The sequence below is a fragment of the Triticum aestivum genome, chromosome 7A (assembly GCF_018294505.1).
Source record: "Triticum aestivum cultivar Chinese Spring chromosome 7A, IWGSC CS RefSeq v2.1, whole genome shotgun sequence".
Lineage (NCBI taxonomy): Eukaryota > Viridiplantae > Streptophyta > Magnoliopsida > Poales > Poaceae > Triticum > Triticum aestivum.
The window spans coordinates 49,705,189-49,732,209 of NC_057812.1; the positions used below are offsets into that span (position 1 = coordinate 49,705,189).

The following is a 27,021-nucleotide window of genomic DNA, read 5'->3' on the forward strand; positions in this document are numbered from 1 at the left end:
TGTATTTTTTTAAAAATACCCACCTTCATAGAGGTCGCCCGCAGTCATTGGTGTTGGAGATGGTGGTCGAGTTTAGAGGGATGGCTAGGGGTGATGGCGGTTCGTCCAGGGTGTGGGGTGGCACACGGCGACAACATGCAATTAGGCTGGTGGAGGTGGTCGGGTTGACCGGGTGGAGAAAGGAGACGGTGTTGGGAGGAAAAATAACATTAGCAGTGGCAAGCGAGTTAGACGAAAACACTATTTTTGTTTTAGTTAATTGACGTCTAGGTGCTCCCTTCGAATTTCCAAGCATTGTTGGCAAATAGCAATACCTTTTATTTGAATTATGGCTCATAGCATCGTGTGGGCATTTAACTAGTAAGACAAAAAAGAAAAGCAAAGATTCGAACAACGCGCGAAAAAAGAAAGAGAGAAAAACAACGAATTTGGCACATGAAGAAACTGCTTCGGCGATCTATGGGCTTAAGGCACATAATGTAAAGATAGGTATAAGAGGATTTACTCTGCTTTGGAGCGGCATGATCGAGTGAGGGCGACGATCAGTGGCAGGGACGGGGGACCAGCAGCCCCCCCCCCCCCCTAAAATCAGGGATTTAGTGCATTTTTTTAATGGACAGTGAAAAATAATGATTATTTGCTGTTAAAAAACAGTTTTTTAATGGCTTGTCCCTTCCCCCCTAATCAGTTTTAACAACACTCGGCCCCAGTGATATATTTTTTCTCGCTCCGCCACTGGCGACGATGTCCCCCCCCCCTCCGCCCGTCATCTTTGGAGGGCGTATATGTCCAAGGGAAGAAGGGACTTTGGCGACTAACAAGGGCATCTCCAACACGGACCCTTAAAACGTGTGCATACATTCGGATGTAGCTGTCTGAACACAGTTTGCCATCCAAAATGGTACCTCATCGGTCCGCGGGCCAGTCCTAATTTCTGAAATCCCATAAACCGGACCAAGGGGTTTGCGGGAGGGTCCGGACTGCTGTAACATAAGAGTCCGCTACCTCGGATCAGAAAACCTCTCCCATGCCCACACGAATCGATTGTCGCACAATCATGTCGGTCCAGAGCGCTAGCGTCGCATTCATGCTAGCCCACAGTGGACGTGACCTCTCACTAAAGCCAGCATTGAAGTGGCGTGTTGATCGAGCACCGCCCGCATCGCGCCGTGGTCTCCGCGATTGTTCTAGGCTGGAGCAACGTGATTGGATGGGGTGGGACGTCTATCTACCACATTAGAACCAATTGCCCATATGTTCATCCATCGGCATTAAAAAGGTGCGGCAGTCCAGAAATCCCGCTCCGGCGCCTGCATTGACACAACCCGCCGCTTGGCTGTCCAGCACCCGCTATTTAAACACGTCCTGGACCAACACCATCCACAATACAAACATATCTTCTTCCAATCTTCCTATGTGTGCCACCTCCACCATGACCATGAGTTCTAGAGCGGTGTGGAAGAGTCCGTCGATGGAGCAGAATCACGATGTGACCAGCCTTGCAGTCAGCTGGTAGGGATGTTGTACGTAACGAATACAGGTAGGTTTGCTAGCAAGCTCGCCGGAGGTGAGCAATGATGACCCAGCCATGGAGGAAGCCTCCGACGATGAAACGGAGCCCCTGCTTGCGTTGGTCCATGCCGACTTGACCATGGAGCAGACACGAGCTCACTTCGACACCGTTATGGCGGAGGAGGAGCCGGTGTCGGAGTTCCAGTATGCACAGGAGCAGCAGGGCTACAACCTTGACCTCCTCGCGTATTACCGGCAAATAGAGGACCAGATATATGATGAGTTCGTGAGCGAGGAGGTTGTTCAACCATGGCCACAGAGAATTCAAACTCGTTGAGGAGCAGCGGGCACTCTACAAGGCCGCCGTCAACACTCGTGCGGTGGCGGCGGACGTGCAGGCTGTCACCAACAGAAACACTGACAGTTGCTTGCCATTGGCGCCACTACGACCACGAGACCGACCCATCCATGTCTATCATCAACCTCACCTCCATCGACGATGATCAGGTCGTTGACTCCGACGAGGAAGAGTAGCTAGGACATTGGAGACGACGGTGCCTCGTGTCCCATGTGGGTAAGTATGTGTCCTATGTCTTACTCATCCTCACCAGCGACGCAACTTCACTTTTCGGGGCTCACGGCGCCAGACATGGACATAGAAAGGCACAACAAGGATCTGGAGGGTGGGCGCCATCGAAGATTTATAGTAGGTGCGGACACTTTTATTTAATGCAATATGTCGAAAATGTAATAAATGGGTCCGGTGTAAATGAAAATCATCCGGGGTGTATGATGATCGTCATTTGAAATGTATGATGATCGTCATTTGAAATGTACGCGGACATAGTTGGATGGCCGCCTACTATGCCCGGCTCCTCTACCACTGTTTGCGGACGCATCGACGGTCCGTTTTAGGGGTCGGCATTGTGCAAAAGGGGGGAGGGGAGGCTGGTGAGTGAGTATCTCGAGGCACAGGTGCTCCCGTGATATGAGCTTTTGGGCCTTCGGATCTCTAATCCAATGGCATCTGAGGGACTACTGTACCTGTGTGCAATTCTCGGAGAACTGAAGGACTTTTTTCCAAAATGTTCTGGATATTTCATGGGAGGCTGGTGGCGAAGTGTGTGTGCAAGGAGGAGGGCGGGTGGTGTGAAACGCGCAGTGCACCACTCTCTGCAAGCTGTCGACGATGGGACTGGACGGGCAGAGGGTAGATGTGCTACGTGGGGTGGAATTGATGAGGGAAGGGAGGAAGCAGCGCTTTGACTGAGAAGAACGAACGAACGAACGGATATAACTGCAGAAATCATTAATCTTCCATCTGCTAAACGGGGGTTTTCAAAGTGTATAGCAGCAACACTCTGCTAAAACTGACCCCATTCAACAAGAGATAAATAAGCTTCATCATAGTAAACCTTTTTCTAGAAAAAGATGATTATTAAGGTCCACATCAGAAATATAAAACAACCTAAATATAATAAAAATTACATCAAACACCTTGGACCATCGAACGACCAGTGACGCCTTCAAAATGAGTCAGCTACAGGGGATCCCAAATTGGGTCAGTTTAGAGCAACTCCAATGGGGCGACCCATTTCATCCGCCGCCATCTGTTCGAGTCGGCGCGGACATAAAAGTCGGCCCAACACGCCGACCTAAACGGATGCGCGTCCGCTTTCATCCGCCTGCCGACCCATTCCTGACCCATTTTTGAGCCGGATTTGCATCGGCGCGGACACAAGACAGTCGCGCGCGCTCGCCCTTTCTTCTTCCTGGGCCTGCTAGTCGGTGGCACATTGGCCTCTCCACATCCAACAGCACACCCTCGCCCACCTGCTTCGTCGCCGGCGCCGTCGGCCATTTTTTCCGATAGAAAAATGATACATAGATAGTTCTAGCGTACACAGATAAAATAAAAGACCAACTACTCGTCGTCGCTTTCCGACTCCGACTCGATAATGTTCTCCTCCGTGAATGTAGGCGTCAGCATACTGCTCGTCCTCAAAGTACCACCCCGACGTTTCTCGTAGTTTCAGTTTTAATTGAGCGGCCTGCTTCCGCGCACGCTTGTCCTCCCGATAGGCGGCTCGCTCTGTCCTCCACGCCTCCCTCTCCGTCCTCCTTTGCTTGTAGAACTGGCGCTCATCGACGATCTTCTGCGGAAAGCGTTCGCGCCACACCACCATGGCTTCCACGTCCATCTCGGCGATGGCGAGGCGACGCTGCCGCCTCTGGTGAACACGACGATCCTCGTCGGTGAAAAACCGCGGGAGAGGCGCGAGACCCTGCGCCAAAACCATGGCGACGACATGGCCGCTAGCATGATATACAACGTGCGCAGTTATGAAATGGGTCGGCGCGTTGGGCGCACTGCCAACCCAAATCTAAAAAAGGACGGACGCCGGGCGGGCGGCCAGCCCAAACGAATAAAAACGTCGTCCGTTTGGGTCGGACCGTTGGAGTTGCTCTTAGGTTGTTCGTGAAGGAAATATGCCCTAGAGGCAATAATAAAGTTATTATTTATTTCCTTATAATCATGATAAATGTTTATTATTCATGCTAGAATTGTATTTACCGGAAACATAATACATGTGTGAATACATAGACAAACAAAGTGTCACTAGTATGCCTCTAATTGACTAGCTCGTTAATCAAAGATGGTTATGTTTCCTAACCATGAACAATGAGTTGTTATTTGATTAACGAGGTCACATCATTAGTAGAATGATCTGATTGACATGACCCATTCAATTAGCTTAGCACCCGATCGTTTAGTATGTTGCTATTGCTTTCTTCATGACTTATACATGTTTCTATGACTATGAGATTATGCAACTCCCGTTTACCGGAGGAACACTTTGGGTACTACCAAACGTCACAACGTAAATGGGTGATTATAAAGGAGTACTACAGGTGTCTCCAATGGTCGATGTTGGGTTGGCGTATTTCGAGATTAGGATTTGTCACTCCGATTGTCGGAGAGGTATCTCTGGGCCCTCTCGGTAATACACATCACATAAGCCTTGCAAGCATTACAACTAATATGTTAGTTGTGAGATGATGTATTACGGAACGAGTAAAGAGACTTGCCGGTAACGAGATTGAACTAGGTATTGGATACCGACGATCGAATCTCGGGCAAGTAACATACCGATGACAAAGGGAACAACGTATGTTGTTATGCGGTCTGACCGATAAAGATCTTCGTAGAATATGTAGGAGCCAATATGGGCATCCAGGTCCCGCTATTGTTTATTGACCGGAGACGTGTCTCGGTCATGTCTACATTGTTCTCGAACCCGTAGGGTCCGCACGCTTAAGGTTACGATGACAGTTATATTATAAGTTTATGCATTTTGATGTACCGAAGGTTGTTCGGAGTCCCGGATGTGATCACGGACATGACGAGGAGTCTCGAAATGGTCGAGACATAAAGATTGATATATTGGAAGCCTATGTTTGGACATCGGAAGTGTTCTGGGTGAAATCGGGATTTTACCGGGTTACCGGGAAGGTTACCGGAACCCCCCGGGAGCCATATGGGCCTTCATGGGCCTTAGTGGAAAGGTGAAAGGGCTGCCCACCAGGGCTGCGCGCCTCCCCCCTTCCCCTAGTCCTATTAGGACTAGGAGAGGTGGCCGGCCACCCTTCTCCTCTTTCCCCCTTTGGGGATTCCTAGTTGGAATAGGATTGGAGGGGAGTCCTACTCCCGGTAGGAGTAGGACTCCTCCTGCGCCACCTCCTCCTGGCCGGAGCCTCCTCCCCCCTTGGCTCCTTTATATACTGAGGCAGGGGCACCTCTAAACACACAAGTTGACACAAGTTGATCCACGTGATCTGTTCCTTAGCCGTGTGTGGTGCCCCCTGCCACCATATTCCTCGATAATACTGTAGCGGAGTTTAGGCGAAGCTCTGCTGCTGTAGTTCATCAAGATCGTCACCACGCCGTCGTGCTGACGGAACTCTTCCCCGACACTTTGCTGGATCGGAGTCTGGGGATCGTCATCAAGCTGAACGTGTGCTCGAACTCGGAGGTGCCGTAGTTTCGGTGCTTGATCGGTTGGATCGTGAAGACGTACGACTACTTCCTCTACGTCGTGTCATCGCTTCCGCAGTCGGTCTGCGTAGGGTACGTAGACAATACTCTCCCTCCCGTTGCTATGCATCACATGATCTTGCATGTGCGTAGGAAATTTTTTGAAATTACTACGAAACCCAACAGTGGTATCAGAGCCTAGGTTTTTGATGTTTATGTTATATGCACGAGTAGAACACAAGTGAGTTGTGGACGATACAAGTCATACTGCCTACCAGCATGTCATACTTTGGTTCGGCGGTATTGTTGGACGAGACGACCCGGACCAACCTTACGCGTACGCTTACGCGAGACCGGTTCCCTCGACGTGCTTTGCACAGAGATGGCTTGCGGGCGACTGCCTCTCCAACTTTAGTTGAACCAAGTATGGCTACGCCCGGTCCTTGCGAAGGTTAAAACGGAGTCTATTTGACAAACTATCGTTGTGGTTCTGATGCGTAGGTGAGATTGGTTCTTACTTAAGCCCGTCGCAGCCACGTAAAACATGCAACAACAAAGTAGAGGACGTCTAACTTGTTTTTGCAGGGCATGTTGTGATGTGATATGGTCAAGGCATGATGCTGAATTTTATTGTATGAGATGATCATGTTTTGTAACCGAGTTATCGGCAACTGGCAGGAGCCATATGGTTGTCGCTTTATTGTATGCAATGCAATCGCGATGTAATGCTTTACTTTATTACTAAACGGTAGTGATAGTCGTAGAAGCATAAGATTGGCGAGACGACAACGATGCTACGATGGAGATCAAGGTGTCGCGCCGGTGACGATGGTGATCATGACGGTGCTTCGGAGATGGAGATCACAGGCACAAGATGATGATGGCCATATCATATCACTTATATTGATTGCATGTGATGTTTATCTTTTTATGCATCTTATCTTGCTTTGATTGACGGTAGCATTATAAGATGATCTCTCACTAAATTATCAAGAAGTGTTCTCTCTGAGTATGCACCGTTGCGAAAGTTCTTCGTGCTGAGACACCACGTGATGATCGGGTGTGATAGGCTCTACGTTCAAATACAACGGGTGCAAAACAGTTGCGCACGCAGAATACTCAGGTTAAACTTGACGAGCCTAGCATATGCAGATATGGCCTCGGAACACGGAGACCGAAAGGTCGAGCGTGAATCATATAGTAGATATGATCAACATAATGATGTTCACCGATGAAACTACTCCATCTCACGTGATGATCGGACATGGTTTAGTTGATTTGGATCACGTGATCACTTAGAAGATTAGAGGGATGTCTATCTAAGTGGGAGTTCTTTAGTAATATGATTAATTGAACTTAAAATTTATCATGAACTTAGTCCCTGAAAGTATCTTGCTTGTTTATGTTGATTGTAGATAGATGGCTCGTGCTGTTGTTCCGTTGAATTTTAATGCGTTCCTTGAGAAAGCAAAGTTGAAAGATGATGGTAGCAATTACACGGACTGGGTCCGTAACTTGAGGATTATCCTCATTGCTGCACAGAAGAATTACGTCCTGGAAGCACCGCTGGGTGCCAGGCCTGCTGCTGGAGCAACACCAGATGTTATGAACGTCTGGCAGAGCAAAGCTGATGACTACTCAATAGTTCAGTGTGCCATGCTTTACGGCTTAGAATCGGGACTTCAACGACGTTTTGAACGTCATGGAGCATATGAGATGTTCCAGGAGTTGAAGTTAATATTTCAAGCAAATGCCCGAATTGAGAGATATGAAGTCTCCAATAAGTTCTATAGCTGCAAGATGGAGGAGAACAGTTCTGTCAGTGAGCATATACTCAAAATGTCTGGGTATAATAATCACTTGATTCAATTGGGAGTTAATCTTCCGGATGATTGCGTCATTGACAGAATTCTCCAATCACTGCCACCAAGCTACAAGAGCTTCGTGATGAACTACAATATGCAAGGGATGAACAAGACTATTCCCGAGCTCTTCGCAATGCTGAAAGCTGCGGAGGTAGAAATCAAAAAGGAGCATCAAGTGTTGATGGTTAACAAAACCACTAGTTTCAAGAAAAAGGGCAAAGGAAAGAAGAAAGGGAACTTCAAGAAGAACAGCAAACCAGTTGCTGCTCAAGAGAAGAAACCCAAGTCTGGACCTAAGCCTGAAACTGAGTGCTTCTACTGCAAGCAGACTAGTCACTGGAAGCGGAACTGCCCCAAGTATTTGGCGGATAAGAAGGATGGCAAGGTGAACAAAGGTATATGTGATATACATGTTATTGATGTGTACCTTACCAATGCTCGCAGTAGCACCTGGGTATTTGATACTGGTTCTGTTGCTAATATTTGCAACTCGAAACAGGGGCTACGTATTAAGCGAAGATTGGCTAAGGACGAGGTGACGATGCGCGTGGGAAACGGTTCCAAAGTCGATGTGATCGCAGTCGGCACGCTACCTCTACATCTACCTTCGGGATTAATATTAGACCTAACTAATTGTTATTTGGTGCCAGCGTTGAGCATGAACATTATATCTGGATCTTGTTTAATGCGAGACGGTTATTCATTTAAATCAGAGAATAATGGTTGTTCTATTTATATGAATGATATCTTTTATGGTCATGCACCCTTGAAGAGTGGTCTATTCTTATTGAATCTCGATAGTAGTAATACACATATTCATAATGTTGAAGCCAAAAGATGCAGAGTTGATAATGAAAGTGCAACTTATTTGTGGCACTGTCGTTTAGGTCATATCGGTATAAAGCGCATGAAGAAACTCCATACTGATGGACTTTTGGAACCACTTGATTATGAATCACTTGGTACTTGCGAACCGTGCCTCATGGGCAAGATGACTAAAACACCGTTCTACGGTACTATGGAGAGAGCAACAGATTTGTTGGAAATCATACATACCGATGTATGTGGTCCAATGAATATTGAGGCTCAAGGCGGGTATCGTTATTTTCTCACCTTCACAGATGATTTGAGCAGATATGGATATATCTACTTAATGAAGCATAAGTCTGAAACATTTGAAAAGTTCAAAGAATTTCAGAGTGAAGTTGAAAATCATCGTAACAAGAAAATAAAGTTTCTACGATCTGATCGTGGAGGAGAATATTTGAGTTACGAGTTTGGTGTACATTTGAAAAACTGTGGAATAGTTTCACAACTCACGCCACCCGGAACACCACAGCGCAATGGTGTGTCCAAACGTCGTAATCGTACTTTACTAGATATGGTGCGATCTATGATGTCTCTTACAGATTTACCGCTGTCATTTTGGGGTTATGCTTTAGAGACGGCCGCATTCACGTTAAATAGGGCACCATCAAAATCCGTTGAGACGACGCCTTATGAACTGTGGTTTGGCAAGAAACCAAAGTTGTCGTTTCTTAAAGTTTGGGGCTGCGATGCTTATGTGAAAAAGCTTCAACCTGATAAGCTCGAACCCAAATCGGAGAAATGTGTCTTCATAGGATACCCAAAGGAAACTGTTGGGTACACCTTCTATCACAGATCCGAAGGCAAGACATTCGTTGCTAAGAATGGATCATTTCTAGAGAAGGAGTTTCTCTCGAAAGAAGTGAGTGGGAGGAAAGTAGAACTTGACGAGGTAACTGTACCTGCTCCCTTACTGGAGAGTAGTTCATCACAGAAAACTGTTTCAGTGACACCTACACCAGTTAGTGAGGAAGCCAATGATAATGATCATGAAACTTCAGATCAAGATACTACTAAACCACGTAGATCAACCAGAGTAAGATCCGCGCCAGAGTGGTACGGTAATCCTGTTCTGGAAGTCATGCTATTAGATCATGATGAACCTACGAACTATGAAGAAGCGATGGTGAGCCCAGATTCCGCAAAGTGGCTTGAAGCCATGAAATCTGAGATGGGATCCATGTATGAGAACAAAGTATGGACTTTGGTTGACTTGCCCGATGATCGGCAAGCAATTGAGAATAAATGGATCTTTAAGAAGAAGACTGACGCTGATGGTAATGTTACTGTCTACAAAGCTCGACTTGTCGCAAAAGGTTTTCGGCAAGTTCAAGGGATTGACTACGATGAGACCTTCTCACCCGTAGCGATGCTTAAGTCCGTCCGAATCATGTTAGCAATTGCCGCATTTTATGATTATTGGCAGATGGATGTCAAAACTGCATTCCTGAATGGATTTCTGGAAGAAGAGTTGTATATGATGCAACCGGAAGGTTTTGTCGATCCAAAGGGAGCTAACAAAGTGTGCAAGCTCCAGCAATCCATTTATGGACTGGTGCAAGCCTCTCGGAGTTGGAATAAACGTTTTGATAGTGTGATCAAAGCATTTGGTTTTATACAGACTTTCGGAGAAGCCTGTATTTACAAGAAAGTGAGTGGGAGCTTTGTAGCATTTCTGATATTATATGTGGATGACATATTACTGATTGGAAATGATATAGAATTTCTGGATAGCATAAAGGGATACTTGAATAAAAGTTTTTCAATGAAAGACCTCGGTGAAGCTGCTTACATATTAGGCATTAAGATCTATAGAGATAGATCAAAACGTTTAATTGGACTTTCACAAAGCACATACCTTGACAAAATTTTGAAGAAGTTCAAAATGGATCAAGCGAAGAAAGGGTTCTTGCCTGTGTTACAAGGTGTGAAATTGAGTAAGACTCAATGCCCGACCACTGCAGAAGATAGAGAGAATATGAAAGATGTTCCCTATGCATCAGCCATAGGATCTATCATGTATGCAATGCTGTGTACCAGACCTGATGTATGCCTTGCTATAAGTTTAGCAGGGAGGTACCAAAGTAATCCAGGAGTGGATCACTGGACAGCGGTCAAGAACATCCTGAAATACCTGAAAAGGACTAAGGATATGTTTCTCGTATATGGAGGTGACAAAGAGCTCATCGTAAAAGGTTACGTTGATGCAAGCTTTGACACTGATCCGGACGATTCTAAATCGCAAACCGGATACGTATTTACATTAAACGGTGGAGCTGTCAGTTGGTGCAGTTCTAAACAAAGCGTCGTAGCGGGATCTACATGTGAAGCGGAATACATAGCTGCTTCGGAAGCAGCAAATGAAGGAGTCTGGATGAAGGAGTTCATATCCGATCTAGGTGTCATACCTAGTGCATCGGGTCCAATGAAAATCTTTTGTGACAATACTGGTGCAATTGCCTTGGCAAAGGAATCCAGATTTCACAAAAGGACCAAACACATCAAGAGACGCTTCAACTCCATCCGGGATCTAGTCCAGGTGGGAGACATAGAGATTTGCAAGATACACACAGATCTGAATGTTGCAAACCCGTTGACTAAGCCTCTTCCACGAGCAAAACATGATCAGCACCAAGGCTCCATGGGTGTTAGAATCATTACAGTGTAATCTAGATTATTGACTCTAGTGCAAGTGGGAGACTGAAGGAACTATGCCCTAGAGGCAATAATAAAGTTATTATTTATTTCCTTATAATCATGATAAATGTTTATTATTCATGCTAGAATTGTATTTACCGGAAACATAATACATGTGTGAATACATAGACAAACAAAGTGTCACTAGTATGCCTCTAATTGACTAGCTCGTTAATCAAAGATGGTTATGTTTCCTAACCATGAACAATGAGTTGTTATTTGATTAACGAGGTCACATCATTAGTAGAATGATCTGATTGACATGACCCATTCAATTAGCTTAGCACCCGATCGTTTAGTATGTTGCTATTGCTTTCTTCATGACTTATACATGTTTCTATGACTATGAGATTATGCAACTCCCGTTTACCGGAGGAACACTTTGGGTACTACCAAACGTCACAACGTAAATGGGTGATTATAAAGGAGTACTACAGGTGTCTCCAATGGTCGATGTTGGGTTGGTGTATTTCGAGATTAGGATTTGTCACTCCGATTGTCGGAGAGGTATCTCTGGGCCCTCTCGGTAATACACATCACATAAGCCTTGCAAGCATTACAACTAATATGTTAGTTGTGAGATGATGTATTACGGAACGAGTAAAGAGACTTGCCGGTAACGAGATTGAACTAGGTATTGGATACCGACGATCGAATCTCGGGCAAGTAACATACCGATGACAAAGGGAACAACGTATGTTGTTATGCGGTCTGACCGATAAAGATCTTCGTAGAATATGTAGGAGCCAATATGGGCATCCAGGTCCCGCTATTGGTTATTGACCGGAGACGTGTCTCGGTCATGTCTACATTGTTCTCGAACCCGTAGGGTCCGCACGCTTAAGGTTACGATGATAGTTATATTATGAGTTTATGCATTTTGATGTACCGAAGGTTGTTCGGAGTCCCGGATGTGATCACGGACATGACGAGGAGTCTCGAAATGGTCGAGACATAAAGATTGATATATTGGAAGCCTATGTTTGGACATCGGAAGTGTTCCGGGTGAAATCGGGATTTTACCGGGTTACCGGGAAGGTTACCGGAACCCCCCGGGAGCCATATGGACCTTCATGGGCCTTAGTGGAAAGGTGAAAGGGCTGCCCACCAGGGCTGCGCGCCTCCCCCCTTCCCCTAGTCCTATTAGGACTAGGAGAGGTGGCTGGCCACCCTTCTCCTCTTTCCCCCTTTGGGGATTCCTAGTTGGAATAGGATTGGAGGGGAGTCCTACTCCCGGTAGGAGTAGGACTCCTCCTGCGCCACCTCCTCCTAGCCGGCGCCTCCTCCCCCCTTGGCTCCTTTATATACTGAGGCAGGGGCACCTCTAAACACACAAGTTGACACAAGTTGATCCACGTGATCTGTTCCTTAGCCGTGTGCGGTGCCCCCTGCCACCATATTCCTCGATAATACTGTAGCGGAGTTTAGGCGAAGCCCTGCTGCTGTAGTTCATCAAGATCGTCACCACGCCGTCGTGCTGACGGAACTCTTCCCCGACACTTTGCTGGCTCGGAGTCCGGGGATCGTCATCGAGCTGAACGTGTGCTCGAACTCGAAGGTGCCGTAGTTTCGGTGCTTGATCGGTTGGATCATGAAGACGTACGACTACTTCCTCTACGTCGTGTCATCGCTTCCGCAGTCGGTCTGCGTAGGGTACGTAGACAATACTCTCCCTCTCGTTGCTATGCATTACATGATCTTGCGTGTGCGTAGGAATTTTTTTGAAATTACTACGAAACCCAACAGTTCGATGGTCCCAAATGTACGACGACCAGTGACGCCTTCAAAATGTTGGATGGGCAGACTGGTTAGGCTACAGGGGATCCTAAATTTTGGTACAAATTTACCTTCACTCCTTTGTATATTGGTCTAGGGCTAGGCGGGCCATGGCATTGTTTTGTTCAGGTGTAGCTCCGCCACTGGTTGACGTGTTGTTTTTGCCAATCCTATAACAAAGCCAGCCTGACCTTGTCGATGACAATACAGAAGTGTCCTTTCATGAATATGCCCCTAAGGATCAGTGTCCTCGAGCTGCAGTTGTCACAGTTGAACCCTTGAATCGATTCAAAGAACCTCAAACTAAATCTCCTCGTCGCATACGCATGACAAGAAAGTGTAACCACGCCGCGCCGAGGAGCTACCAGGAATTTGCGCCCGAAACCCTGTCTAATCCGTTCCTACGGACAAACTTGAGTATGATCGGAGCCCAGAAAATTGATTCGAAGAAGAAGCGCCAAGCTACAAGAAGAAACTTACCTAGGGACATTTTTCGACAAAAGATAGATTTTATTGATGCAAAATGAAGCATCAAAAGGATACACAATGAGCATACACCCGACCTCTGCACAATTATGATGCACACAACCAACACCAACGCACACACAAAATACGTCAGCAAGTAGCAAATTCATATAAGAGCAACTCCAATGGGCCGACCCATTTTGTCCGCCCGCGTCCGTTTGGGTCGGCACGGACAAAAGTGGCGGCCCAACGCGCCGACCCAAACAGACGCACGTCCGTTTTTCGTCCGCGGGCGACCCATTCCAGGCCCAATTTTGAGCCGGATTTGCGTCGGCGCGGACACGAGACGGACGCGTGCGCGCCTACTCCTCTCCCTGGGCCCGCCGGTCGGTGGCAGCCACAAACATTCCCCCCTATTTTCCCTAAAAACGCTCCCGACCGCGTGCGCCCCCGCCCCCCAACCAGCCATGGAGGACGCCATCGACCTCGACCTCGACGCCGCTGCCGGCCTCGCCTCCCTCACCTCGTCCGGCGCCGTTGCCCCCTCTGGGAAAGGCAAGCCTCGTGCCCCGCGCAAGACCGCCGCCACGACCAAGCCGAAGAAGGCGCTGACGCCCGAACAGTGATACGTCTCCAACATATCTATAATTTTTGATTGCTCCATGCTATATTATCTACTGTTTTGGACTACATTGGGCTTTATTTTCCACTTTTATATTATTTTTGGGACTAACCTATTAAGCGAAGGCCCAGCCCAGAATTGTTGTTTTTTTGCCTATTTCAGTGTTTCGGAGAAACAGAATATCAAACGGAGTCCAAACAGAATGAAACCTTTGGAAACGTGATTTTCTCATCAGATAAGATCTAGGAGACTTGGACCCTCCGTCAAGAAAGCCATGAGGCGGTCACGAGGGTGGAGGGCGCCCCCCTAGGGCGCACCCCCTGCCTCGTGGGACCCTCGAAGCTCCACCGACGTACTCCTTCCTCCTATATATACCTACGTACCCCCAAACGATCGGGGACGGAGCCAAAAACCTAATTCCACCTCCGCAACTTTCTGTATCCACGAGATCCCATCTTGGGGCCTGTTCCGGAGCTCCGCCGGAGGGGGCATCGATCACGGAGGGCTTCTACATCATCATCCAAGCCCCTTCGATGAAGTGTGAGTAGTTTACTTCAGACCTACGGGTCCATAGTTAGTAGCTAGATGGCTGCTTCTCTCTTTTTGGATCTCAATACAATGTTCTCCCCCTCTCTTATGGAGATCTATTCGATGTAATCTTATTTTTGCGGTGTGTTTGTTGAGACCGATGAATTGTGGGTTTATGATCAAGTCTATCTATGAATAATATTTGAATCTTCTCTGAATTCTTTTATGTATGATTGGTTATCTTTGCAAGTCTCTTCGAATTATCAGTTTGGTTTGGCCTACTTGATTGGTTGTTCTTGCCATGGGAGAAGTGCTTAGCTTTGGGTTCGATCTTGCGGTGTCCTTTCCCAGTGACAGAAGGGGCAGCAAGGCACGTATTGTATTGTTGCCATCGAGGATAACAAGATGGGGTTTTTATCATATTGCATGAAACTATCCCTCTACATCATGTCATCTTGCTTAAGGCGTTACTCTGTTTTTAACTTAATACTCTAGATGCATGCTGGATAGCGGTCGATGAGTGGAGTAATAGTAGTAGATGCAGGCAGGAGTCGGTCTACTTGTCTCGGACGTGATGCCTATATACATGATCATACCTAGATATTCTCATAACTATGCTCAATTATGTCAATTGCTCAACAGTAATTTGTTCACCTACCATAGAATACTTATGCTCTTGAGAGAAGCCACTAGTGAAACCTATGGCCCCCGGGTCTCTTTCTCATCATATCAATCTCCATCACTTTATTATTGCTTTGCTTTTACTTTTTTACTTTGCATCTCTATACCAAAAATACCAAAAATATTATTTATCATCTCTATCAGATCTCACTTTCGTAAGTGACCATGAAGGGATTGACAACCCCTAAGCGCGATGGTTGCGTTGAGCTATTGTTTTTGTGTAGGTACGAGGGACTCGCGCGTAGCCTCCTACTCGATTGATACCTTGGTTCTCAAAAACTGAGGGAAATACTTACGCTACTTTGCTGCACCATCCTCTCCTCTTTGGGGAAATCCAGCGCAGTGCTCAGGAGGTAGTAAGAAGAATTTCTGGCGCCGTTGCCGGGGAGGTCTACGCAAAAGTAAACATACCAAGTACCCATCACAATCCCTATCTCCCGCATTACATTATTTGCCATTTGCCTCTCATTTTCCTCTCCCCCACTTCGCCCTTGCCGTTTTATTTGCCCTCTCTCTCTATCCTCCCTCTCATTCTCTATTTGCCTCTTTTTGACCATTTGCTTTTTGTTTGCTCGTGTGTTGGATTGCTTGTTTGTCGCGATGGCTCTACCTAGATTTGGTGATCTTCACCTTAAAAGGTTAGAGGAGATCGAAAACAACGACAGGAAGTTTATGGTTTTGCAATTTGAGCATAATAATTTCTTTAGAAATGAGCTTAAGGAACAAAAAAGTTTCATGAATTATATGAATAAAGAGCTCGATGACATGTCTAAAGAATTTGATGGTATAAGATCCCAAATTGCTCATCTTAGAAAATTAACTGCTGAAATTTCGGATATGCAAGCTACCTTAGTCAATAAGATGGCCGCTAAACCGGATTCCTATGAAAATAATGATGAAGATCTAAAAGTTATTGACGTGTCCCTATTAAATCTTTGTTTTGCAATATTAATCTTAATAATGATGGGACTGAATATGATCCACCTTTACCTAGAAGGCGTTCTAAAAATTCGGAGTATTTAGATCTTGATGATGAAATTGATAAAAGTGGGATTAAAAGAAATAAAACCCTAGATGATGCTAAACCAACTATATTGGATTTCAAGGAATTTAATTATGAAAATTGCTCTTTAATTGATTGTATTTCCTTGTTGCAATCCGTGCTAAATTCTCCTCATGCTTATAGCCAAAATAAAGCCTTTACCGAACATATCGTTGATGCCTTGATGCAATCTTATGAAGAAAAACTTGAGTTGAAAGTTTCTATCCCTAGAAAACTTTATGATGAGTGGGAACCTACTATTAAAATGAAAATTAAAGATTATGAGTTTTATGCTTTGTGTGATTTGGGTGCTAGTGTCTCTACTATTCCCAAAACTTTGTGTGATTTGCTAGATTTCTGTGATTTTAATGATTGCTCTCTAAACTTGCATCTTGAGTGTTCCACTATTAAGAAACCTATATGAAGAATTAATGATGTTCTTATTGTTGCAAATATGAATTATGTGCCCGTAGATTTTATCGTTCTTGATATAGATTGCAATCCTTCTTGCCCTATTATTCTTGGTAGACCTTTCCTTAGAACGGTTGGTGCAATTATTGATATGGAGGAAGGGAATATTAGATTTCAATTTCCATTAAAAAAGGTCATGGAACACTTCCCTGGAAAGAAAATAAAATTACCATATGAATCTATCATGAGAGCCACTTATGGATTGCCTACCAAAGATGGCAATACCTAGATCTATTCTTGCTTGTTATGCCTAGCTAGGGGCGTTAAACGATAGCGCTTGTTGGGAGTCAACCCAATTTTATTTTTATTCCTTGCTTTTTGCTCCTGTTTAGTAATAAATAAATTATTTAGCCTCTATTTTGGTTGTGTTTTTTGTGCTTAATTAGTGTTTGTGCCAAGTAGAACCGTTGGGAAGACTTGGGGAAAGTCTTGTTGAACTTGCTATAAAAAACAGAAACTTTAGTGCTCACGAGAACTGCTGTCATTTTTATTTGGAAAGTGATATTTAGTTAATTCTTTTTGCAGATGATTAATAGATAAATTCCTCATGTCCAGCATAGAATTTTTGGGGTTCCATATCTTGCGCTAGCTACAGATTACTACAGACTGTTCTGTTTTTGACAGATTCTGTTTTTCGTGTGTTGTTTACTTATTTTGATGAATCTATGGCTAGTAAAATAGTTTATAATCCATAGAGAAGTTGGAATACAGTAGGTATAACACCAATATAAATAAAGAATGAGTTCATTACAGTACCTTCAAGTGGTCTTTTGTTTTCTTTCACTAACGGAGCTCACGAGATTTTCTACTTTAAGTTTTGTGTTGTGAAGTTTTCAAGTTTTGGGTAAAGATTTGATGGATTATGGAACAAGGAGTGGCAAGAGCCTAAGCTTAGGGATGCCCATGGCACCCCCAAGATAATTTAAGGACACCTGAAAGCCAAAGCTTGGGGATGCCCCGGAAGGCATCCCCTCTTTCGTCTACTTCTATCGGTAACTTTACTTGGAGCTATATTTTTATTCACCACATGATATGTGTTTTGCTTGGAGCGTCTTTTATGATTTGAGTCTTTGCTTGTTAGTCTACCACAATAATCCTTGCTGTACACACCTTTTGAGAGAGCCATACATGATTTGGAATTTGATAGAATACTCTATGTGCTTCACTTATATCTTTTGAGCTTTATAGTTTTGCTCTAGTGCTTCACTTATATCTTTTAGAGCACGGTGGTGGATTTGTTTTATAGAAACTATTGATCTCTCATGCTTCACTTAGATTATTTTGAGAGTCTTAATAGCATGGTAATTTGCTTAAAATCCTAATATGCTTGGTATGCAAGATTAATAATAAAACTTTCTTATGAGTGTGTTGAATACTAAGAAAAGTTTGATGCTTGATGATTGTTTTGAGATATGGAGGTAATAATATCAAAGTCGTGCTAGTTGAGTAGTTATGAAATTGAGAAATACTTGTGTTGAGGTTTGCAAGTCCCGTAGCATGCATGTATGGTAAACGTTATGCAACAAATTTGAAACATGAGGTGTTATTTGATTGTCTTCCTTATGAGTGGCGGTCGGGGACGAGTGATGGTCTTTTCCTACCAATCTATCCCCCTAGGAGCATGCGCGTAGTACCGAGGTTTTTGATGACTTGTAGATTTTTGCAATAAGTATGTGAGTTCTTTATGACTAATGTTGAGTCCATGGATTATACGCACTCTCACCATTCCATCCTTGCTAGCCTCTTCGGTACCGTGCATTGCCCTTTCTCACATTGAGAGTTGGCGCAAACTTCGCCAGTGCATCCAAACCCCGTGATATTATACGCTCTTTCACACATAAACCTCCTTATATCTTTCTCAAAACAGCCATCATACCTACCTATTATGGCATTTCCATATCCATTCCGAGATATATTGCCATGCAACTTTCCATTATTCCGTTCATCATGACACATTCATCATTGTCATATTGCTTAGCATGATCATGTAGTTGACATAGTATTTGTGGCAAAGCCACCGTTCATAATTCTTTCATACATGTCACTCTTGGTTCATTGCATATCCCGGTACACCGCCGGAGGCATTCATATAGAGTCTCTTTGTTCTAGTATCGAGTTGTAATCGTTGAGTTGTAAATAAATAGAAGTGTGATGATCATCATTATTAAAGCATTGTCCCAAGTGGGGAATAAAAAAATGCCATAAAAAAGAGAGAAGGCCCCCCAAAAAAAGAGAAAGGCCATAAAAAAAAAGAAATGGCCCAAAAAATGAGAGAAAAAGAGAGAAGGGACAATGTTACTATCCTTTTACCACACTTGTGCTTCAAAGTAGCATCATGATCTTCATAGTAGAGAGTCTCTCATGTTATCACTTTCATATACTAGTGGGAATTTTTCATTATAGAACTTGGCTTGTATATTCCAACAATGGACCTCCTCAAGTGCCCTAGGTCTTCTTAAGCAAGCAAGTTAGATGCACACCCACTAGTTTCTTTTGTTGAGCTCTCATACATTTATAGCTCTAGTGCATCCGTTGGATGGCAATCCCTACTCCTTGCATTAACATCAATCGATGGGCATCTCCATAGCCCATTGATTAGTCTCATTGATGTGAGACGTTCTCCTTTTTTGTCTTCTCCACATAACCCCCCTCATTATATTCTATTCCACCATAGTGCTATGTCCATGGCTCGCGCTCATATATTGCGTGAAAGTTTATAGGTTTGAGATTACTAAAGTATGAAACAATTGCTTGGCTTGTCATCGGGGTTGTGCATGATGAGAGCATTCTTGTGTGACGAAAATGAAACATGACTAAACTATATGATTTTGTAGGGATGAACTTTCTTTGGCCATGTTATTTTGAGAAGACATAATTGCTTAGTTAGTATGCTTGAAGTATTATCATTTTTATGTCAATATGAACTTTTGTCTTGAATCTTTGGATCTGAATATTCATACCACAATTAAGAAGAATTACATTAAAAATATGCCAAGTAGCACTCCGCATCAAAAATTCTCTTTTTATCATTTACCTACTCGAGGACTAGCACGAATTAAGCTTGGGGATGCTTGATACGTCTCCAACGTATCTATAATTTTTGATTGCTCCATGCTATATTATCTACTGTTTTGGACTATATTGGGCTTTATTTTCTACTTTTATATTATTTTTGGGACTAACCTATTAACCGGAGGCCCAGCCCAGAATTGTTGTTTTTTTTGCTTATTTCAGTGTTTCGGAGAAACAGAATATCAAACGGAGTCCAAACGGAATGAAACCTTCGGAAACGTGATTTTCTCATCAGATAAGATCCAGGAGACTTGGACCTTCCGTCAAGAAAGCCACGAGGCGGTCACGAGGGTGGAGGGTGCGCCCCCCAGGGTGCGCCCCCTGCCTCGTGGGCCCCTCGAAGCTCCATCGACATACTCCTTCCTCCTATATATACCTACGTACCCCCAAACGATCGGGGACGGAGCCAAAAACCTAATTCCACCGCCGCAAATTTCTGTATCCACGAGATCCCATCTCGGGGCCTGTTCCAGAGCTCCGCTGGAGGGGGCATGGATCACGGAGGGCTTCTACATCATCATCCAAGCCCCTCCGATGAAGTGTGAGTAGTTTACTTCAGACCTACGGGTCCATAGTTAGTAGCTAGATGGCTTCTTCTCTCTTTTTGGATCTCAATACAATGTTCTCCCCCTCTCTTGTGGAGATCTATTCGATGTAATCTTATTTTTGCGGTGTGTTTGTTGAGACCGATGAATTGTGGGTTTATGATCAAGTCTATCTATGAATAATATTTGAATCTTCTCTGAATTCTTTTATGTATGATTGGTTATCTTTGCAAGTCTCTTCGAATTATTAGTTTGGTTTGGCCTACTAGATTGGTTGTTCTTGCCATGGGAGAAGTGCTTAGCTTTGGGTTCGATCTTGCGGTGTCCTTTCCCAGTGATAGAAGGGGCAGCAAGGCACGTATTGTATTGTTGCCATCGAGGATAACAAGATGGGGTTTTTATCATATTGCATGAAACTATCCCTCTACATCATGTCATCTTGCTTAAGGCGTTACTCTGTTTTTAACTTAATACTCTAGATGCATGCTGGATAGCGGTCGATGAGTGGAGTAATAGTAGTAGATGCAGGCAGGAGTCGGTCTACTTGTCTCGGACATGATGCCTATATACATGATCATACCTAGATATTCTCATAACTATGCTCAATTCTGTCAATTGCTCAACAGTAATTTGTTCACCCACCGTAGAATACTTATGCTCTTGAGAGAAGCCACTAGTGAAACCTATGGCCCCCGGGTCTCTTTCTCATCATATCAATCTCCATCACTTTATTATTGCTTTGCTTTTACTTTTTTTACTTTGCATCTCTATACCAAAAATACCAAAAATATTATTTATCATCTCTATCAGATCTCACTTTCGTAAGTGACCATGAAGGGATTGACAACCCCTAAGCGCGTTGGTTGCGTTGAGCTATTGTTTTTGTGTAGGTATGAGGGACTCGCGCGTAGCCTCCTACTGGATTGATACTTGGTTCTGAAAAACTAAGGGAAATACTTACGCTACTTTGTTGCATCATCCTCTTCTCTTCGGGGAAATCCAACGCAGTGCTCAAGAGGTAGCAAATAGCGGGCAAGGGAGTCGGCCAAAAGGAAGGGCCGGAGGCACGCCGCGGACGCGAGGGACGAGGCCGCCGCGCAGGCCGCCGCCGTTGCCACCGCGCAACAGGAGTTCACCAACGCCCGCGTCACCGCGACAACGAGGGAGGCACTCTACATGCTAGGGGTAAACCCTAGCCAGCACAACGTCCTCCAAGCCGCCGTCGTCGTGACCAGCACCGGCTCGTCGGCGTTTCCTCGGATGGTGTTGCCCGACTCACCCCGCCCGTCGGTTTGCAACCCGGTCCCCGGCTTCCACGTCTACCCGCAGGCCTCCCGCCTCTCCGGGGAGTGCTCACCCGACGTGAGCGTGGTCGCGCCTTCCACGCCCGCGCCCGCGCCCATCGACCTCAACGCCACCCCGATGGTCGGTGGCTCGTCGTCCGGCGGCACGAGGAAACGCGCGCGACAGACACCGGCCGGCGGGCTCCCGGACGCCCGTAACTTGTTCGAGGAAATGCCGACCGCCGTCGACGAGGACTACATGCAAAACCTCATCTTCAAGGGTGGTGCGTCGGGCGCTGGCTACGATTCCGACGAGACACAAAGCCAGGACGGCCGCGGGGCGTTCACGCCGGCCGCTGGCTATGATCCCGAGCAGGTGGCCTTCATGCGTGATCAGGTCGGCATCGACCTGGACGGCTTCCCCCTCGACCACGAGTTCCTGGAGGAGTATGGGCTAGAGGAAGAGGACGAGTGCGACATCGAAGTGGAGCCTTTGTTCGAGGACGAGCTCGCCAACCAAACCGTCGGTCCTAAGCCGAAGCGCAAGAGAAAGCGCACGAAGGCGTACACAGCTGCCGAGGACAAGCTTCTTTGCGAGTGTTGGCGAGACATTGGACAAGACTCAAAGACGGGCGCCGAGCAAAAGCATTCGACCTTTTGGACTCGTGTGCACCGCGAGTTTCATGAGCGCAAGAAGTTTCCACCTTACCAATTTGTGAGCACGCGCTGGTGGGTCTTCATTTCCAAGCGGTGGAGGGTGATCCAACAAGAGTGCAACAAGTTTTGCGCCACCCTTGAGAGCGTCAAGGCCCGCCCTGTGAGCGGCATCGGCGTGCAAGACATGGTATGACAGCAAGCAAGCCGCCCTCTTTTGTGCCATCAAGATCATTCTTTTACGTCTTCATTTGCTATCACTTGTCCATATGCTTGCATGAAAACATTTTGTAGGCATTTCAAGCTTTGGAGGCATTCAAGGTTCAACACAATGGCAAGTGCTTCAACCTCTCCCATTGCTATCGGGTCATCAAGAACGAAGAGAAGTTCAAGGCACAATATGTCGCGCTCAAGGCACGTGGGGGGAAGGGCGCCGTGGAGGATGTTGGGGAGGGCGAGCCGGCACGGCCGCGGGGGAAGACAAACTCCAAAAAGGAGGACAAGCGAGATGCGGCCACCAACGCCTTGATCGCAAGCGTGGACGGCATGATGAATAAGAAGGACTCAAGGGAGGAGGAGCGCCGGCGTTTCAAGGCGGGGCAAATGGATGCTTTCATGGAGATCCAAAGAATGAGGCTTGATCTTGACGCCGAGAAGCAAGCCAAGATGTTCGAGCTCGAGGCGGAGAAGCAAGCCAAGATGCTAGAGATCGAGGCCGCCAACTCAAAGACAAAGGCGAAAGAAGTGGCTCTTGCAAGCATGATGACCGGGGTGGAGATCATGAAGGTGGATCTCAACACCTTGTCGCCAAGGAAGAGGCCGTGGTTCGAGAAGATGCAGGCCGACATGCTCAAGTTCGAGGACGAGTGATCTATGGCGTCGAGGGCCATCTTTTTGTATGCCGGCAGGTGTGCCGGCATGACCACGGGAGCCGCGATGGCGTGGTCGAACTCAAGTCCCACCATTTTTGTGTGCTGGCATGTGTGCTGGCCGGCTGGCGAGTGCGCCAGCATGAACTGTGGTATTTTCTGAAGTCGGCATTGTATGTCGGCGCTGGCATGGTGCCGGCATGAGACATGGCCGCTGGCATTATCGGCCGCGGGCCTTTTTTATTTAAAAGTTGAATGCGGACATGAAATGGATCGGCGCATTGGGCGCATTGCCGACCCAAATGCAAAAGTGAACGGACGCCCGGCGGGCGGCCGACCCAAACGGACAAAAAACAGACAAATATGCCGTCTGTTTGGGTCGCCCCATTGAAGTTGCTCTAAGACCAAAGCCATGCTTAGGTGAGAAAAAAAAATTAAAACCCCGAAGCGACCAGAACCAAGCGCATCATACGTGAGCCGGATGTGTGAGTCCAACATGGCGGTGGACCGGACTCCCGCGATACCCCGGATTTGCTTGCGGACCGATAGAATTTTAGAATGGGTTGGGTGAGGACTGACGCTGGTGTTTCGAGGGTTGGCCTCCGAGATGCTTCGTCTCCTCCACCTCCTTTCCTTTGGGTCCCCTCATCAATTCCAGTCCACTAGCACAGCTCGTCTTGTCCCATCGGCCGCTTGCAGGTTTCACCTGCTTTGCCAAGAAGACTCTGCGCCTGCTCATCGCCTTCTTCTTCCCCGTCGTCTTCCAGCCAAGACAAGATTCGAGCCGTCCGTGGTGACCGGTGAGTCCCGTGCCAGGTTGCCTCGTCGGCTCCGTTCTAATTCCTCTTTTCCCTTTCTCATCCGACCCTTTGCTTCGCCAGATCGTCAGTCCAGAGACGCCGCCGGGAACGGAACACCGTCGCGACGCCGCCAGATTAAATCGCCGCCTCCAGAGTAAATCCTCTCGGCCCTCTCCTGCCATTCTCCCCTTTCAGCGGATAGATCGCCGAAATCGTCGCCCATCTGCTTTTTTTTCTCTTCTATTTTCATGCGTCCAATGATTTCTTGTTTCTCTATCGCTCCTGCTTTTCTCACGAAACTCTTTTTAGAAGGCTGATCCGCACGGATGAAACTGCTGTAGCTTGAGCTCATCAGAATGCTCCTTTCTAGATCTAGTCAGTCTAGATCTGTATAAATTTTTACAACTAGTATTTTTTTAGTACATTTTAGTTACGTGTAGATGTTACATGTTTTTTTGTTTCTGCAAATACTAGTAAATTTTGCATTTTAGATACGAGTAAATGTCACTGCAAAAATGCAAGTAGTACTCTTTAATCATTACATTTCAGATATGTGTAAATGTATAAAATTATTAAATCTGCAGACTTTCTTTTAAATTGCGTCGTCGCTCTCATATGGTGATTATGACCATGCAAAAAAATCAATTACTCCATGACAACAAATGCGAATAATTTATACGTCTGATATGTGTAAATGAAACTGATTTTTTTCTGAAACCAAAAATTGAAATACAAGGGAGTCTGATCTGATTCGTTGCCCAGCACGCACACCTCACACCTGCATGCACACAAATGACACAGCGCGGTATCAGGAACAAAGAAGTTCAAAAACCAACACCGGTCCACTTGCATAGATCTAACGGTCCACCATAAAATGAGTGACCAAACTGATGGCAGCAAGAATCGGCTGATAAATCTAACGGTCCACCATAAAAAGAGGAGAGTGACCAAACTCGAAGTTTCACCACAGTGATTTTTAGTAAATCACGTTTCTTCTTCATGCGCCACACTAATGTTTGCTTGTTCTTTTTTTTTTCTTAACAGCTAGCATTCAACATGCCGAACAGCAGCGGCGTGACCGTGTTCGACGACCTGCCCGAGTGGCTTGTCGTTGACGAGATCCTTGTCCGGCTGCCGGCCAAGGATGTACTTCGGTAGCGTGCCGTCCGCCAGTCGTGGCGCAGCGGCACTTCCACCAACGCGTTCATCCTCAACCACCACCACCGCCAGCCCTCGCTCCCCATCATCAAAAACATAGAGGGCATCTACCGCCATGCCGGATCCCCTAGTGATCAAAAGATACAGCGTGTCCTCCGGAACGCAGATCCCTTTAAAAACGAGATGACTCTATGTCATGCCGCTTGTGATGGCTTCCTCATCCTGGAGAAGCAATCCAATTTCTACATCTGCAACCCTACCACCCGCAAGTGTGCTTCCCTGCCACATCCTCCACGACGGCCAGGCTTCAGCGCCTTCGGCGTAGTCGGCTTCTACTGGCTCCACACATCTGGAGAACACCGGGTTCTCTGGGCGTCATACTTGAACCAAATGCCGTACTTGGTACTCATTGGGGCTGCCGTCCCAACTGAGTTGCCTGATTACTTCGTACTCACAGTTGGATCGGACCAGCCAAGATGCATCCAATGGCTGACAATTTGAAAATATGGGTTTCCTACCCTGTCCTTCAATACTCCACCAGTCCACAATCGTGCTCGCCTGCACTGGGCAACATGGGCAACAGGCCTCAACATAACGGTATTTGACACCGTAGCCGAGACATTCTGGCAGATGAGCCGCCCAGCACAGTTGGGTGATAAGGTGACATTGTTGGATATGTGCGGCTCCCTTGCCTTGTGCTGCACCACCAATGACTGTGTCAATTTAGATGTTTGGGTGTTGCAGGACTATGATGCTGAAACCTGGGGCTTTCAGTACCGGTTTAACTTGTCAGCAATGGAGGCATTGCCACCATTTAAGTTTGACCTCAATGCTCTCCCTAGGATGGCTGTGATCAATGAGCGTGAGCTGTTGATCGAGCAGTGTGTTGGCCGTCTGTTGCATTGTGACATTGATGGTGTGTTTTTAGGATATGTGCGAGCCAAGGAGCCTGGGAACCACTTTATGCTAACTATGCAGCGCCTCCAAGAGAGCATGATTTCAGTCCCATTGTTTGAGGCGCAGGAAGAAGATGCTGTGAACAAGGAGTCTCCATTCGTCATGGTGCTATAAGATGCCAGGCTCCATCTTAATGATTTCGACTAGCTGTTTGTTGTGCCCTTGGGAGTATCTATCCTGTATGAACCTTGCTTTCTGTTCTGTCTTCTTACTTTTTAGTACTAGTAGAACCGAACACTTTGTATGTCTGAAGTAGCGCCTCATCACTTGGTGCTTGTTATGCTATCTTGAGCATCATGTTGATGTTGTAAAAAATTGTGTGTCTATGCTATTGCTATGTAGAACTGCTATAATGTTCATGTTCACCCCTGTTGACTTTCAGTTTGCGTTGTTATTAAGGCATGGTTGCAGTTTGAAATGCTGATTCCTTCGTGAGAATTTGTGGTATTTTAGTTGTTGAAATGGTTAGTAGTTTAGTTACTCCCATCCGTGGCTTAATATTTTGATCTTTCATGTTCAGTGCACGCTTTGGTCCTGCTGATTTCATGTTCAGGCATATTTCGGAAGCTGCATGCCATTTTGGTGCTCAGCAGCATGGTTTTGTGTCTGATCGTCACTACAGTGGCAGGTTTTACTACTTCAACACGAATATTGTTTCTGTTTTCTGGCAAGTACAGGCTTTGTTCCATTGACTTTCAACCATTTCAGAGAAAAGAGCTTGGCTTTTGGTTTTGTTTCCAGATTCTTTTTGGGGGGTAGGAATGAATTAGTTATGAACTTGATTGATTGACTTTCACCAGTTGGGAGAAGAGACGTTGGTGATATATGAAATTCCATCTCTGCACCTGAGCTCATTTGCACCTGCGCTGACGAAAAAAATCAAAACAAATACTAGAAAAATTTAAAAAAAATCTGAAAAATTATTATGCGGTAGACAATTTGATGCATGGGGTTCGCTCCAATTTTCAAATCATTTGGACATCTGAGGAGGAGCTCTCAGCAAAAAAGATAAATTGGAAGTCTGTAAAAAAAGTTTACTGTTCATGTACTATTTTGGTCCGATTTGTCTTTTTTCCTGAGAGCTGCTTAGATGTTCAAATGACATGAAATTTGGAGCGGGC

At 45.8% G+C, this 27,021-nt stretch overlaps 1 long non-coding RNA gene across 1 annotated transcript; it reads left to right on the top strand.

The window, feature by feature from the left end:
- Positions 1 to 23,495: 23,495 nt before the first annotated feature.
- Positions 23,496 to 26,281, top strand: LOC123151391 (uncharacterized). The gene is made up of 3 exons (XR_006475625.1): positions 23,496 to 23,785; positions 23,867 to 23,939; positions 24,830 to 26,281. It is a non-coding gene; the product is annotated as an uncharacterized lncRNA (long non-coding RNA).
- Positions 26,282 to 27,021: the final 740 nt, after the last annotated feature.